The following is a 17,735-nucleotide window of genomic DNA, read 5'->3' as shown; positions in this document are numbered from 1 at the left end:
TTATTTTGACTTTGCTGCAGATGTATTCCATTAATGCTCATTCCAGGTTTAATCCAATCCATTGTTCCTGCACGGCTCTGTGTATAGAATAAGTCATTTCCACACAGGATTAATCCAGTGTGCTTTACTTTTAGAGCAATCTGCTGGTTTGCATAGTTTAAAAGCTTAGCTGTTACATGTGGACTCAGACACACACTCTCACACACACACAGTGCTGTAACCGAGCCAATACGGAGATTGATCGGCTGGGCCACGTCCAAATTAAAGCCCGTCCTCTGCAGACATGCCAAGCATAATAACTCTCTCCTCTCTTTGCACTTTTTCTTGGCTGGGGAAAGTGGGGGAGAATGGAAAAAACACAAATGCAAGAGAGAGAAAGAGAAAGCAAGAAAAAGAAGAAAAAGAGGTGCAATTGGATAATGTCTTGACACCCATCGCAGAAAAAGGACTGCCTGGCTCTCAGATGTCTGACCCATTTTCTGCTCTCACTCTCTCCCTCTCCTCCTTTTTCTCTAATTTCCTTCCTTCCTCTAATCTACAGTAAAGAAGCTCTCTGACTTAGATTCATTTGAGCTGCAGCGAGCTGTGCATTCCTATGAACCGCAGCGCCACAAACACTACACACAAATACCCACAGAGACACCCCGATCTACAGTTTGGAAGGAGAAAAAACACACAGACAATGATTTCATATTCTGTGTGGGCTGTTATGGAAATGCGTGTGTTTGTGTGTGTGAGAGGACGGCTATACATGTACTGTATGTGTTACACAGTATGCTTAATGAGAGGCCTGTGCTGCAACAGAGATGCTTCACTAAATCAATTATTCACTCAATGGAATACTCTGGCGCTCATTTCCCAATAATAAAATCAGTTCGCAGCTGTTATATGCAAAGAGAAATATGTATTTGCTGCATTTTTTAGGAATCGAATTGAGTCGCTTTATGCAGCAATGATGGCTAAATTACTCGCCAATGCATGAAATAATGAGGAGAAATCTCCCCTGATCGCATCGCTGCATATCAACAATTTCACATTACTGCCGTTCTATATTTGAGTTTACTCTTTAATTGTCTTTATTAGGGTGAAAACGGTTCTGAAACGACAACAGGTGGTGTTGAACAAGTCCGTCCGAAATGTTGCCTTATTTCCGACTCCTCACAAAGAAGATAATGGTGGTGGCACTCTGACGTTAAAAGCCAAAAACTCAGTTTTTCAAAGTCAGTTTTAAAATGCCCTGAAACAAAGTTTGCATGTGAATCCTTCACAATAAAAGCCACTTCTTGTTGTGAAGCAGCAGCAGCAGCAGCAGCAGGAACGCAGCATCAGCAGTAACTTAATACAGCTAAAAACAGCTCAAAGAGGTTGATATCAATGAGATCAAATGACAGTAATGCTGGATTACATGCTGCATCACTTCCTGTGAATCCTTGCATGTGCACGGAAACAGCGTACTCTGCCATTACCTTAACATACTTTTATTTTGGCGGCAATTAATGAATGTTAATACAGGTGAATCTCAATAAATTACAATATCATAGAAAAAATGTATTTATGTCAGTAATTCAATACAAAAAGTGGAAATAACACATTATATAGATCCATTACATACATAATGAAACATTTCATGTCTTAATTTATTTAATTTCTTCTAATTATAATGATTATGGTTTACATTTAATGAAGACCTAAAATTTAGTGTCTCAAAAAATTTTAATATTACAAAAGACCAAATTTAAAAAGTATGTTTAATATGGAAATGTTGGCCTCTGAAAAGTATGTCCATCTATATGACTCAATACTTGGTTGGGGCTATTTGACTTGAACTACTGGAAATGGACTTTTCCACAATATTCTAATTTATTGAGATACTACACCTGTATACTGAAAGGCTTTTGCCAAAAAAATAAAATAAAAACGCAGAATCAAAGGCAGGGTTGAATTTATTGATAAAAATGAAGTATCGGCTTTAGAAAACACCAGAGATAAGTACTATAAGTGAACTGGCCTTTTAATATTATACTGAAATACAACTTAAAAGGATACAGGAAGCTTGAGAATCATTCTTAAAGCCTATTATATGCTGCAGGAAATGGTTGACAGGCATATATTTGTGTTTATGGAAAGATCCATGCAGGTTAATGTACAGTAGGCTGCTGCAGGCTCAGGTTTCACTGACATGCTTAAGTGACAATCAGTGGAAAAACAAGGGGAAGGACTCGGGCAGACAGAGGGTAAGAGAGGCAAAGGGTCGCCTTCGGTCAGCTAATCCCCCATGTCAGATAAGGGTCTGCCAACACACTCGTGCTTAGCACACTGACACACACAAACACACACACATATCGGAATAAGTAGGGGCAGCAATGGAGTACAGACAATGTACATTCACATGATACACACAGAGTCACACACAGAATACATTAACTCACAGTCTCATCACATGATCCATGTACCATCTCTCCTATAGTTCCTCCTCGCTCTAATGTTATCTCATTATACCTCTCTCTCACACACACACACAAACACAAATAGCAGGTCAGCAGGGCCAGTGCTGCCTGCCTTGGCACAGAACAGGACTACAGATGTGAAAGTAGGGAGAGCTGGCTCTGGGGACCAGCTGGAGCCCGTCCAACCTGGACAAAGGTCAGGGACACGACTGAGGGAACACAAGCAGCATTTGGAGCTTCTTCTCAGGGGGGCGGCCAGCCTGTCACCCATCCCCCCCCACCCCGCCCCACCCCACCCCACCCCCCGTCAGTCACCCTGCGCTGGCATCTAGCCAACATGTCCTACAAATTCTCTAATTTGATTATTTTGACTGTTCATTTCCACACCTTTATGAGATGTAGTCCCGAGCCTGACAGTTGTATCTGTTAACTGATATTATTGACTGGTTTAACCTGTCAAAGGCGCATCATTATGAGTGTAAATGCTGCTGATATGTGCCTTTTTTACACAATATATAATGCAGAAAATGTGTGTAAAAATTGTGTTTTTTTAAATAGTCAGCAATTGACTGAAACTGAACAGTAATGATGCTTATTTAGCTATTCATTTGATTCACATTTCTTCTTTATTTTCTCATTTATAGAATTGGCTGACAATGCAATACAATGTTTGTATACTGTATAATAATGCACAATATCATTTAATAAAACTTTTATGTTTGAGAAAGTAGTCGGGTCGGGCTTAATTTGCAGAGCGGTAAAAAAAAATGGTGCACAATCCACATAAAAAAAGGTTTATTTTTATTCCAGCTCAAAAAATTCAGCCACCATATCGGTTTTTGATTAATTTTCCCGCTCTAAAATCAGTATCATCATCGGTCTCAAAAATCCCATATCGGTCGGTCTCTAATGTAGTTATCATGTGAAGCTCTGTTGTGTTTTTGGAAATATTAGGAGTCAAAAATATAATTAAATGACAATAAACATAAACCCAGGGTGGGATAATACTGTTTAACCAAGCAGAAATTGAGCAGTTTTCAACAAAAGCATGAAAAAAAATTGTCACACCATTAAAATACACTAATTCCACATGTGAAAGTCAGAATAATTAAGACATATTTTGTAATTTATGACAACCCATTGTTTTGATAGGGGAAGTTGTTCCAGTTCTACAGCTCTGTTGGCAGCGAGTTCTCCCCTCGGTGTCGTCCTGCATTAAACAAAGTCAAATAGTTGTTGGGTACAGCATTAAACACTCACTCGAGACAGTTTAGACGTTGCTGTACAAACAGGGAGCCGGCTGGGTGAAAAATGAACTGTAAGTGCCTCTGTGTATATCCCGATGTACAGTATTGCGCAAACACAGTGTGCTTAATGCAACATGTGTTCTTCACAGGGCAGTGAGCTGTTCAGGCCTGAGTGATAACATCTTAACTAAGAATAGCAGCCTGCATGTGTTGTCGACATGAATGTGTGCCGCTGCTGGTGTGAATGTAAATGCATGCATATGAGTTGTTTTGGTGGCAAGTGTGCAGAGCTTGCATGCAACTCCCCTGAATATTTTGTCTCCAGTGTTGCCATGCCAAAGCCGCTGCAGGGTGGTAGTGTACAGTCATTTACAGAGTGATTGCCTCACACTTTGCTTATTGAGTTTCCTGCTGTCCGGGCGAGCTATGCTGAAGGAAACATGAGCTTGTCCTCCACACCAAACCCATGGAGAGGCTGCAGGATTACAGCCCCGCATTCACTCACTACCACATGCACACATGCACACCTTCACGTAGAAGCATTTACCCCACAACACAGCTCCTGATGCATGCAAGAAAGTGTGTAAAATTATGAGGCGTTACTTTCAATATCAGCGAGAAGAAAGTGAATCAACTCTGGCTACGCTAGATGCTCCTGTATGCCAGGAGTTTGTTGACTGGCTGCAGTTGAGACGGCTCAGATGAGGAATGTGTGCGGCTGCCAGATCAGCAAGTCTCTCGATACTTTTACAAAGACAACGCAGACTCGCACACAGCCTCGGGGTGCTTGGTATTAAACTGGCATCCTGGACCTCCCAGAGCGGAGCGATCCATCCCTCCACTTGGCGAGCAAAACACTACCAGGTAGAGATGAAACACACGGCCTGGCTCAGGTAAACTGCCCAGTAAATCCAGGGATTAATAATGCATTCAAATTAACAACACTATCTAGTGATGGATAGATACGCTTACACTGCTATCAACCAGTACTTCAAGTTTTTCCAAAGCGCTCTGCTCTCTGTGCAGCAGCTTCTTGATGATTATTTATTTTTGTTTGACTTTTTCTTTTCTTTAGGGGCACACTGCCAGCACAAGAGCGGTTACACTATCTTTTGTTTGGTTATTTGCTCAAGCTGCAGCAAATACAATCCAGGACACACCTTTACATGACTCATACAGTAAAAATACATTTAAATAACAATGCAATGCAGCGATTCAACTGATTAAAACAGGTGTGACAGCTGGTATGAAAAGAATAACCACTGACATTTGACTTATGGTTATTTTGAAGCAGCTAACCACAAATAATGATCATAATTTCTCTCTTTAAGCATCTTAATTCTACAGTCCAACAGTATCACAGGATGAGGACTGCAACTAACTAATGTTTATTGTCCGAGTTAATCAATTAGTCTGTAAAATGTCAGAAATTATTTTTTTTAATTGCCAGGTTGAAGCCAAAGATATTTAGTTTCCTTTGCCTGCATAGCATTTTGGAATAGCAGGTTTAAAATGTTAAATCCATATGGACAGCGGGCATCAGCAAGTGCAGCCTGCAGAGATTAAAAAAACACGTAACTTTGACCCTTCGGAGCATCATTTTGAAGGTGAGCCATGACAAATTCTGCCCATTAAGCCACAAGGACAGAGCGACATGAACAAAATGTGTGTTAAAAAATCACACAGTAAAAGCTGAAATATAATCACGGTCATCTCTCGTTAATCATCTCGAGATCATTCTTCAGTCTGTCGTCATAAAATATAGAAGAAAACTGTCTCGGATGACGAGTGTGCCAGAGAGATAATAATCAGGAGAAGGTGACGAATAAAGAGACATTTATCACACGCAGCTTTGGCTTCACAGCATCGAACAAACTGTTGCTTACTTGTGCTTCCTGTGCAGCGTACCCACCTGCAGCTTTAGTATAATGGCACACAATTTCCACCACCACCATCATTATTTGATCACACAGTGATGCTGAATTGTCCTCCACACACACAGGAAGGAAAGTGTGTGAACAAAATGACCTGCTTCAACAAGGCGTCTATTACTCTCAATAAAAAAAAAAAAGCAATGCACTCAATGTAATCGGAGGGAGAATAATAGATTTCAGCTTCAGAGGAGGTTGGATATGAAACAGTGGAGAGTAGATCGACGTCAGTCACACTTAAACTCTGCAGTGACCTTTAACCTCACAGACAGTCAGAACACACAGCAGCCAGGGGGAACATCTCACACACACATGCACACTTGTTGCCCCAGTCAGTCTGTGAAAAGCAGACATGTCATGTGACCAAAATCTGGGGCATTCTCCGACTAAGGAAGCAGCTTTTTGCTGTAAATAAGCACCCCGCCATAACTGAAATTCTTATCCAACGCGTCAATCTTTAGATCTTCATCCTCCAAGATGTCTTACATGCAGAAGTCAATTTATTGTTAAATTTAGGGGCACCAAATTATGGAATACCTTTTCCCATCTCTCTTTCCCAAGAACTCCATCTCTAGAAAATGTTTCAAAAGCATTTAACTGCTGTTTAAAAATTCTAATTCACACACAAATACAGTTTTATATCATGTTCATGTTTTTGTTATTATATTGTTATTTTTATTATTGTCATTATAACTTGTTGTTGATGTTATACATGTTTCTATTATCAGTTTGTTATTACTTTCTTATAACAATTAAATTTTAGGTGGAAGCTTTAAATAAGCCCATCTGGGTTTTCTGCCTCTCCCTGCACTTTACATTATTTGTTGTCTTTGTCATTTTATGTAATTCTAACTGTGCAAATAAATAAATCTAAACCTAAATATTATAACCTTGATAAGAACTGAAATCAAATGTAATTACTCATTTTCTAATGCCAACATACACTATTAAGTCACACCTGTACTGTCCATATATATATATATATATATATATATATATGCCTATCAGGGGGTAAATAGAGAGATTGTGTAGCAGCTCAACTAATTTGATCCCACAGAATTTATTAAAGAACAAATTCACCGTAGCGATGCCTATAGATGAACGCTGCAGTCACATGCTTCTCTCCTGAGCTGTGACGTCATTCTTCCAACTTGAGCTTGAACTTGAGTCGTGCAATGTACAAAGAAAACGTGTGTTGTATTTCAGGTGACTTGTTATCAGGCTAAATGCTAATAAATAACTTTTCTAACTAATCTAGTTATGTGTACTCTATGTGGATAGCAACTATCAGTTATGACCTGATGCCATATTATCACGGTTAGCTGATGTTTTTTATTATTCAGTGAGCAAATCAAGAGCCAGCTTTATTTTAGTCTGGATGACTATGTAACGTTGTAGATCAAGAAATAGTTAGCTAAAATGAATAGATAAAAAGTTTAAATACTAAGCTAGAATTAGTGGATAAACTGATTAAATAGTAGGCTAAAACTAATGGGTAAACAGATATAGTTAGTGAGAGTTATTGGGTAAACAGTAGAAATACATAGCTAAAACTATTGGGAAAATAGTTTAAATAGTTCACTAGAATTAGTGGATAAACATGAAATACAAACAGCAGAAATAGTTTGTGGGAATTAGAGGGTAAATAGTTGAAATAGTTGACTAGTATGGGTGCATAATCAGTTAAAAGACAGCTAAAATGAATGGGTAAACAGGAAATACAGTGAATAAACAGAAGAAATAAATAGCTAAAATGAATGGGTAGACAGTTGAAATAGTTGGTAGGAATTAGTGGGTAAATAGTAGAAATATATAGCTAAAACTATTGGGAATATTCACTGGAATGGGTGGATAAACAGTTGAAATAGTAGGCTAAAACCAATGGGTAAACAGCAGAGAATTATTGGGTAAATAGTAGAAATAGTCCACTAGAATGGGTAGATAAACAGTCTAAATAGATAGCTAAACAGCAGCAATAGTGAATGAACAGTAGAAATAAGTAGCTAAAATGAATGGGTAGACAGTTGAAATAGTTGGTAGGAATTAATGGGTAAATAGTTGACATAGTTCACTTGAATTGGTGTATAAACAGTTGAAACAGTATATATTTCTAATAGTTAAATCATTTCTTGTTTTAAATAAATTCTAATGAACACACCTGGAACATGAGGCGCTGAAGCAGCGTTTCTCCCAGCAGGACTGTTCCCGTCCAGCCTCTCTCACTGTGACACATGTAACTCCACACTGTCTGCAGTGAGAAGCCGCGGCCCTAATAAAAACCTGCATGTTTCTCTTCTCAAGGCCAACAATAAAACAAGAGGTCCTAATTTTGGTCTTGTAATTACGCAGCTATGTTGTAGTAAAAGTTCTGTAGGTGTAGGTGGCCTCAAACCTGATTTTTTTAAATATATAAAATACAACAAGAGGTGAAGTTTTGTAGACGCTTGCCAAACCATCAGACGTTGGAACGAGTCCATGCAGATTTCCTGGAGCATGACAGATTACAAACAGAGAGCAATAAAACTCCAGCCTTACTTACTATTCATCCTGAAACTAATTCAGAGGTATTTACGAGGAATTTAAGTTGTTTAAGATCATGTCAAATGCATGTTTACCAAATGCATTAATCTCTCTCTGATTGGATATAGAAAACGGTCAATCTATTCAGTACTTATAGATTGCTTATCCTGTTATGAAAGGTTGACCTATATACAGTAGACGTTGGATGAGCAGAGTAGCTGTAGTGGGACTTGGTTCCAGGCCAGATTTTTAATTGTGGGGTTTTATAAGCATCACTTATATGCTCAGAGTTATTCATTACCTCAGCAGATAGTAAGTCCAAGCATGGAAAATTTCCAAGTGGAAGCGCTATAACAGATTGAGTCTTCTGTTTCTTATCGGCACATTTTAACACTATTGACTCGATCATTACAGCCATCAACCTGTGCTCCCCTTCACCTGTGGGAGGTGATTCATTGTGGTAAAACTATTTATTCTGAACATATAAACACACACACACAGCAAATATACCAAACTGTACAATGTACTTTAGAGCTGGATGGATTATTAGCAAAGTGTTTGTCTCATTCTATCAGCAAAAAGCCAGTTATTTCTCTGATTACAACTTCTAATTTTGAGTATTTGCTATTTTATTCCACTGTAAATGGAATATTTAGGAGTTTTGGAGTGTTTGATTGGACAAAACAACTCATTTGAAGATGATGCCTGAAGCTCTGGGAACTTGTGTTGGCCAGTTTTCAAACAAATAATGATTAAGTTGAGAAACAACAAATGCAGATTAAATGATAATGAAAACAATTTCTACTCACAGCCCTCGAACATATGGACATATACTGTATATATGTCTCATGAATACTGTATAATATTATGTACCCCATACAAGCAAACAAAACATTAACAATTTAGCGCACATTTTCAACTATTTTCTATTAGTTTTACTTCAAATTCCTCTCTCTAACGTCCAAACACAAACGAACGCATAATCACACAGTTTAATTCCTCCTGGGAACTCTGATTATAAACTGATTATCTTGCGCCCCAGGGGCACAGATACTGAAATTGTTATTGCCAGTTTAATCTCAAACCCACATGAAGGGAATCCCTCTGTACGCCACAGCGGCTCAGTGTTTATGACACAGTAGAAAAAAGTAGCCACTTTATTGTCTTGGGAACTGGTTGTTTAATATGTCTGCAAATGCATAATGACTTAATTCCTATTCTGCTGCATAAATTGAGGCAGAGAGGGAGTGAGAGAGCAGAGAGGGAGCGAGTGAGGGAGTGAGAGAACGCTTCACTGCCAGCAAATGTCGAATGGACTCCCCCTCGTAAAGTGCTCCGCTTCACCCTGGCAAAAATAAACCTCACGGGCCCTGGTGCCAAGTATTCCCGTTGATGAAAAGCCAGTTGTGAGTGGCCCCAGTTGTACCCAGGCAGAGCCAAGCTGACTGGTGTTAATAAGAAAGATGTGCGGCCGTGTTAAACAGCTTCGCTACTCTCTCTGGCCAATAAAGGCTATTTTACAAATTATTACTTTCCCAGTGATCTGGAAGCTGCTGAAGAGAGGCAGGCAGACCACAGAGGAGAGAGAGTGGCAATGGTTCAATGACACAGAGAGACGCCATCTGCATGGAAACCACTGCTCAACAGAAACAACTGAAGAAAAAGAATAAAGTGAAACCTAACCTAGTGAGAGGAACAGAAAGGGAGGAGCCAGAAGAACCACAACACTGAGATCAGCCACAGACAGGCTGACATCTGATGTGTGTGTTCGTGTGTGTGTGTGTGTGTGTGTGTGAGAGGGATGGGTTGTTACACTATCTCGGAGACAGCAGGACCCCCAGTGGTCTGTGTGAAGGCCGGTGCAGAGTGTGCTGATAATCTCTTGTCGTGTTCACCATGACAGCATGCTTATCAGCAGTGGAGCGTCACGGGCCTCTGGATGCAACATAAACCCGCCACGACATCACACTTTTAGGTTAACCTCATCCCTCTTAGGTAATGAGGTCTGAGGACACGCTCGTTACTCTGCAGCCGTACATCACAGACAGGATGCACATCACTGCTTATTATTATTCCTGATAGCAATCAGCTGACTCGGCCTACTTTGTGAAGAATTTATTAACTTTACCATTATAGATTCCATGTGATTGCACAAGGGGTGCTGAAACAATGAGGCGATGAAAGAATATATAATATAATAATGAGGTTTTTGTCTTGGATAAAGTTGCTGCTTCTGTATTATACAAGCAGCTTTATGTTTGCTGCACAGGACGAGGTCACATTGGGCTCTGGGAACATTTTTTTACATGTAAAAGAAGAAACAATGCTGTATTGATAGCTTTAGATACAGATTTCACATGCTACCAGAAGTATCACCACAGCGAGTATATTATTCTGTGGATAGCAGGACTTCTAAACTGTTGCTCCATCCTCGGGCCAATTCAATATGCTAACTTTTAATTGAGTCATATGATACATGATTACTTGTCAAAACTGATCATAACAAACTCAAACTGAGCCAAATGTATCACCATTCTGATTTATGCATGTGTTTTTTCTCTATTAATGCACTTGAAACATGTTTATTTTGCACAAAAACACAAAATAACACTATTCATGTAATGAATTATCAGAAAAAATGCTGTGTCATGACATATATCATTATTAAGAAATAAATGACTTGCATCAGGACAAAGTTGCACAACCCTACTGTGTCATTATTACACTCATCTCAGCTGTAATTACAAGGGGAAAGCACTAATTTGACTCCATATTTTGATGACAGAAGTTGTAATGAAAATGCTGTGAGAAACTGACATTAAAGCCTGAATTATTGAGACTGATTTCAACATTTGGGAGTTAAAGTAACCTGATAATGATGCATCGCCTGATAGTGACTTCCTTTAACATATCGCTTAGGATCCTTTGGGGTTTGTTTTGTTCTATAAACAATGGTACAAAAAAGTTTGGATGTTGTCTGCACATAAATAAAAATGAATTTGGCAAATATTCTGTCCAATGACAAGATATTTATAGAGCAAACTAATCAACCTTGGGGGTTTATTTAGGAAATATAAACTGAATTGGATAGTTTTATTGACGTTTTACACAGTGTCCAAACTTGTAATCAGGGTTGTAAATGAGCGTCTACGACAACACGTCAGAGCTGTCAGCAATCTCAAACATAACTTAGCATTTCTGTCCTGCACATTCTTGCAACTTATCAGCCGCCAAGGAAACGATTTATCTGCAAAAGAGCAAAATATGTGCGGATATACATCAGTGTAGCCTAGTCTGGTTCATGTGTCATTTGAAGTGTAGCTGATAGATAAAGAGGTGGAAGTCCTGAAAGAAATTAGAGCAAGCTCGAGTGTATAAAGTGAGAGAAGCTGTCAGCTAAAGTGTTGGCTGTAGAATAAACAGTGTCAGCAGCTGAAGCAACAAGCTGTACATGCTGTATATGAATCCATCAGAGCTGGAACAAGAGATGGTTTGTGAGAAGTGCCTTAAGGCAGTGACTCGCACATCCAAATCAGCAGGTCATCATGATCTCATTAGTGTCTGCACTCTATTAATTATCATGCATAATGATATATAAGAGGGCAGAGACGTCTGATGTTTGTCATCTCTTGATGCATTAAGAGGCTGATTTATTTGCCCAAATAAATAAATTTCTAAACGAGCGTTCTAAATAAAGACGGCTTTGTTCATCTAAATATAGCATGTTGGTAAACACAAGCTATACTCTGCCTGCACTGCCATATAATCTATTAGCCCAGCTCCGGAGCAGAAACCCGTGATGATCAGATGACTTTCTGTGGTTGGCTGCATTCACCCCGGCTGAATAGATCCAATGAAACAACCTACAAGTCTATATCATATGGGTGCTGTAATCTAATTAGTCAAAGGCGAAAACACAGACAACGTGGTAAAGCGCCTTGGGGTCCGGCTCCCATTGGATGAGCAACAGTCAGCTGAGGTCAAGCAGAAAGTAAAGGCAAGACAATAACAGGCATGTTAGTCTAGGATGTGCATCCATAAAGGAAAAGGCAACATTAACAGAGAGGGCAGGACCAGGAACTAGTTCCAGCCGTTCCAAATCCATTAAAATCGTTTGCTTCAGAGCTTCTTTTTGTCAATGTCGGCATGTTTTTTCTGACAGTTGTGCATTACAAAACAATGTGCAACTGTCCAACTCAGGCATCTGCTGAGCTAATCAACAAGACGGAGTCATGGCGGAGAGGAAGAGGTGATCCAAAGCATGGCTTCATTTCACAAGATACATGGTTTAAATTTCGCTAAAATGGTAATCTAAAGTAAGGAGAGAAACACCACAAACATGCTGATACATCTTTCTTTGCATAATGGGTTTAAATGATTGACAGTCCATGTATGAGTGCCACTGCTCCCTTGATTTTTTATTTAAAACACTTTGTACACTGTACAAATATTGTTCTTGAGCCAAAAGAGAGGTATCTCTTAACCAGCCAACAGTCCAAAAAAATCCAAAGCTCTTCAGTTTATCATCATGTAAAACCACCGATTAGGAAAAAGTTGGGTTTTTGTCTGAAATGTAAGTAAAACAATGCAATACTTTGCTAATTTTTGTGACATATAGTCAACTGGAAACTGGACAACCCAACCAATGTATTAAATTCAGAATAAAGAGTTTATATTTACAAAACAAAGGTTTTCTAGTTCTGCTTGTTTAGCTTGTGGCTGAAACATAACTGAAACTACATCAGTTAAAAAATGAACCAGTTTTGGTCTAACCCTACCCAGTAGTGGGCAGTTTGGTTTAAAGATATATTATAGTCTTTGTACAGTTTTCAATTAATATTCTCCCCAAAGTATTTTCAAGTGAATTAGTCACATTTAGACAACTAAAAGTCCCAGCCTATATGGAAAGCATCTCAGTTCTCAAATTTAAGAAGCACAAAACCATTTAAAAAATGGTTATTTCATGATCAATATAGTTGCCAATTAACTTTCTGTTCTACTTCTGTTCTCAGCTTATGTTTCATCTGTCCTGTGATCAGACTCAGAGATAATAAAAAAACCTTTGTAGTCCTACTTTTTTCCACACAGAAAACTGATCAGGAATCAATAAATACTCAGACTTATAATAGCATTGGTGTCAATACAGTCTTATCAATTCCCACCAACATAAACAAGTCAAATGTGACGCTAACCTTCTGCTACAAATACGTCCTTTTTTCTTATCTGGGTCCAAGGTTCAGTCAGTATATCTGAAAATGCCAGAACTATCTAAACCTGGCTGCATGTCTTGAGGTATTCTGCTTGACATCTGGGCCCTCAGGAGAATCTCTGTCACACATGTTCCTTCAGTTTAATTAAAACTGACGCGTAAAACAAACATCTAATCAACTGTATCTTCATTTAACTTCCAAAGTCATGCTGAGAGACAAAAAGGGAGGAAATGGGAGGCAAATCCAGGGATCAGCCCACTCACCAGACTCCGTTCAGGAATAGCTCTTGACATATTGGCCTACCCAGCATGCCCTCTGCCTCTCTAGACAGCTCTGACATCATTATACAGCAGATACAGACCAGGACATCAGCTGCACAGCCAAGGTTATATAAGTGAACGCTCTATGTTTCTAAGCATTAAGCGCTGCTGCCCCACCATGGGGAACAGGAGGGGATGGGAGTAGACGAGGAGAGAGACAGAGAGAGAGAGAGAGGGGCTGTGGGTGGGGGAGAAGGAGAAGGGGAAGGAGTGAGGAGGCCAGGAAGAAAGACAGACAGAAACAGGTCACAAAAAGAGAGGCCCACTGGGGTGCTCGCTGCTGGGAGAGACTGAAGAAGGTCACCTCTGGCCCCCTAAAGGAGCCCCAGCCACAGGAAGGAGAAGAGAAGAGAAGAGAAGAGAAGAGAAGAGAAGAGAAGAGAAGAGAAGAGAAGAGAAGAGAAGAGAAGAGAAGAGAAGAGAAGAGAAGAGAAGAGAAGAGAAGAGAAGAGAAGAGAAGAGAAGAGAAGAGAAGAGAAGAGAAGAGAAGAGAAGGAGCAGACCAGGTCACATGGGGCTACACCACTTATCCACCTTCTGTCTGTCCTCATGTAAAACACTGCTTCATCACTCAGTGTTTCCTCTGTGCTGCATGGAAAAAACACTATTTACAATAAAGGGAAGAATAAAGTGCCACCTAAATGTTTCTGTCTATTTGTTTCTGGTGGAATCACCTCTGTTTACACAGGTTTCTCTGCGCTCTCCGTGGCCCACATGCTCCGTTTATTTAAAATCCTATCCATGGAGAAATTTTTTATACTTGACTGCTGGATTTGTCCAGAGCTAATAATCAACCCGGGGAGAGAACACTGCGATTTAAACGGGTGGCTAATGATTAATGAAGAGTGGGCATCTGGGGCCATACCAGCTGATCTGACATAAATTAGCTTTGTTTTAGCACTGTTTTCTATGGGACGGTGAGACTCTGCAGGGGTTTAGCACCACATGAATTTACATAATAATGACAGAAACATCATTTATTAATAAAGGTGTAAGCCATATTCCAGACACATCTGCATTTAAGTACTTTTAGAGGAATAAATGAGCTTTTATCTTGCCTAATGTGCTCACAAACTTGCTTCTGTCACCTGAAGACGTCTTGATTTACTGTACTGTAAGATCAGAGTACAATCCTTTAAAAGTTCACTCTCAAGTCTAATATTTAGACATGTAAGACTGTTTAAATTTTTCCCTGGTTACCATGTTGATGTGAAAATCCATACAGCCTGCCTTTTAAAATAAGCCTCGGCGTGCCAGAGGAAATGCTTCTGTTGCCAGCTTGATGGATTCAAATGCAAGAGCATACAGCTTTTAGACTGTCACTTTCTATCAGCACAGTGCAAGATACTACTGTGAAAATGAATGTGACTGAGAATGGAGACCCTGAAAAGGCTCTGGGCAGAGTGGTTACATTGAGTGATTTAATTATTACAGCGCTGTAATGTGGCGATGAGGGACATCACACACAAACAGCTGCAAACGCACCGAGCAAACTGTCACCATTATATTCATGATCTGCTGCACTGAGATTATTTTCACTGGGGATTTTCACATGGTCTGAGTGAATGATTAAGTGTCAGGACTTGTCAGCAGTCAGTCAAGGCTGTGGGACCTCATGCTGTATTATTAAAGTGTTTCTTGGCAACATTAAGCATGCTAGTTCCTCCATAATCAGTGCAGTCATGTCAAGGCAACTTCCTGGGCAATGTTGTCATTGTTGCAGAAAGTACAGCCTATTGTATCGAGCTGTACTGTATTTTTGAGGATGTGTTTATCTAAAACACACCGAAACGCACACACACAGTTGTACGACTGAGTCAGAGTGTCTGTGGCCATTTAATACCCAGCCCAGACAGTTTTAATGCAGTGCACATTGTGCCTCACTGGAACACTTTGTTCTGATATTGGCAATTTGTGATATATATAAACCCATAACCTCTTACAGTTATTAACTGGGATGCACGGGACATTTGTCCACCTAGAGTCATTAATATAACCACAAAGCAAACAAAAAAAACCTAATTACTCTAAATGCCAGTCTGTGAGAACCACAGGAACCATTATACACACTATATTCCAAAACATTCATGCCTTATATGAACATTAATGACCCAGTTACTGCACACTGAGTTAGGCTTAGAAAGCTTTATGCTAACCTAGAAAGATGGAAATGCAAGTTGACTTAGGGTGGGTTTCCCTTACATTACATACAGCACCTCATTTGGATCAATAATGATATTATAACCACTATATTGCTGCTAATATTGTTTATAAAGAAGAATGCATGCATTAAAAAAAGAATGCACGCAGCTCAAGGAGAAAACGGGGACAACAGAATTAGGGTCAAGTAGCTGGACTGAGCTGCTCCCTATAGCATATTCTCTTTATATAATGGGTGTATCATCGCTGCTGATCCGTATCGATCAGCCTATCTGCCTCCCTGTGTGTGCACGTGTGCATGCATGATTGGACCATGCGCGCGCCAGAGTGCAGCAGGCATAAATCCAAGTTCGGGCCTGTGTGTGTGCAGCACATAGTATAATACAGTAAAAAGAAAAAGAGAGAGAGGAGAGAGAGAGAGAGAGAGGCAGGCTGCATGACCGCTGTGCAGTGATATCCGGCTGTGTTGCCGTTTTAATTGACAACTAAGCAAAAGGAAACGTCAACAATAGTGGCAGAATGGCTGCAGACCAACGAGGGTAGACCCTGCCTACTGTACAGTTACCGTGTGTACCTTGGCTGCTGATCTGATCTGTCAAACCAGCCCAGGCTACAGGAGCTAGCACCGCCAAACAAAATGCACACACACATTCACATACACACAGCACGCTGAGGACGTCGGGCGGGTTACAGTCTGATAACCACACTTACCGTCGGTTACCCCCACGCGGTCTGGACACCAGTCCGGGTTGGATATAGGGGCATTAAGCGGAAATGAAGCGGGAGAAAAGTCAGCGGGGATCCTCCGGTTTTCTGCACAAGTGTAGCTGCAGCGCTGAGCGGCTACACGTCCCCCTTCACTCCGGAGCCCAGTCCTCCTCCTCCGCCGAGCTGCTGCTGCTGCTGCTGAGCCTCGTCCTGCCCGGAATGATCTCCCTGCTCTCACAGGCTCCCGGTCCTCCGTCCTACTATGCTTTCGCGTGAAAATAAGTAGTTTGTTTCCCCTTTTTTTGTTGCCTTCCAGTAGCGTTTGGATGGGCTGCAACGAGAGGAGGGAAAGAAGCAAAAAAAAAAAAAAAGAAAGAAATACTACACAGTCGCTCCTCCCTCTGCTTATGTACTGTACAGTAAGGGGAGCTCGGCTGGGTAACCACTTATTAAAACTATCTACCGCTCTCTACAGGACCACCACTGTAAAGCACACACTGTACACACAAACACATGTTGGGACGCCGAGATGTGAAATGCGGAAGATCCGCCGCCTTGAATCGCCTCTGCTGTCCTTATTTATTGACTTCATCATCACTGCGCTGGAGCCTCCTCCCTCCTCCACCACCTCCTCCCTCCTCCTCCACCTCATCCCAGGGGAAAGGTGAGATTAGTCCACCTTGTATAAGGTAGATAACACATTACAGTTTTGAGGACACGGCTGAGGTATTAAACAGCCTAGTGTAATTAAAAAAAATTGTCCTCCAAGAATTATCGATCACTGAAATATAAAAATAAATACACACATAATAGGTTATAATGACTCCTTAGTAGAGCCCAACCAATATTGGATTTTTTATACCGATACTGATAGCAGCTTTAGAGGGGAAAAGTTCACAGATGGGTACCGATATGGTGAATGAAATAGAGGATTTTTTGAGCTGGATTAAGAATAAAACTTTTGGATGTGGATTTTGCAAAGACATGACTATGTAAAGGAACTCAGAAGGATGCTTTCTTTTGTAAAAGATAAAATAATAATAACGTATTAATAATAATAATAATAATTTTAAATCATATTTAAAATTACTATACATTATTATACATTATATAAAATATATATCAAATTGTCAATATATAAAATAAATAAATAATAATAATAATAATAATAAAATAAAAATTAAAAAGTAAA

The 17,735-nt window shown here is 39.9% G+C and overlaps 1 protein-coding gene across 2 annotated transcripts in view; it reads right to left on the bottom strand.

The window, feature by feature from the left end:
- The window catches only part of LOC131959078 (thyroid hormone receptor alpha-B), a 181,058-nt gene extending 163,609 nt beyond the window's left edge, over positions 1–17,449 (bottom strand). The window contains exon 1 of one of the 2 annotated variants that reach the window (XM_059324181.1): positions 16,547–17,449. The gene's annotated coding sequence lies outside the window, so the exon portion shown is untranslated. The remainder of the gene's footprint in view (positions 1–16,546) is intronic. The other variant, XM_059324183.1, reaches the window with a different exon arrangement.
- Positions 17,450–17,735: the final 286 nt, after the last annotated feature.

This window comes from Centropristis striata, chromosome 21 (genome assembly GCF_030273125.1).
Source record: "Centropristis striata isolate RG_2023a ecotype Rhode Island chromosome 21, C.striata_1.0, whole genome shotgun sequence".
Taxonomy (NCBI): Eukaryota; Metazoa; Chordata; class Actinopteri; order Perciformes; family Serranidae; genus Centropristis; species Centropristis striata.
The sequence above is the reverse complement of the archived record's forward strand: the minus strand, read 5'-3'. Positions and strand labels throughout refer to the sequence as shown.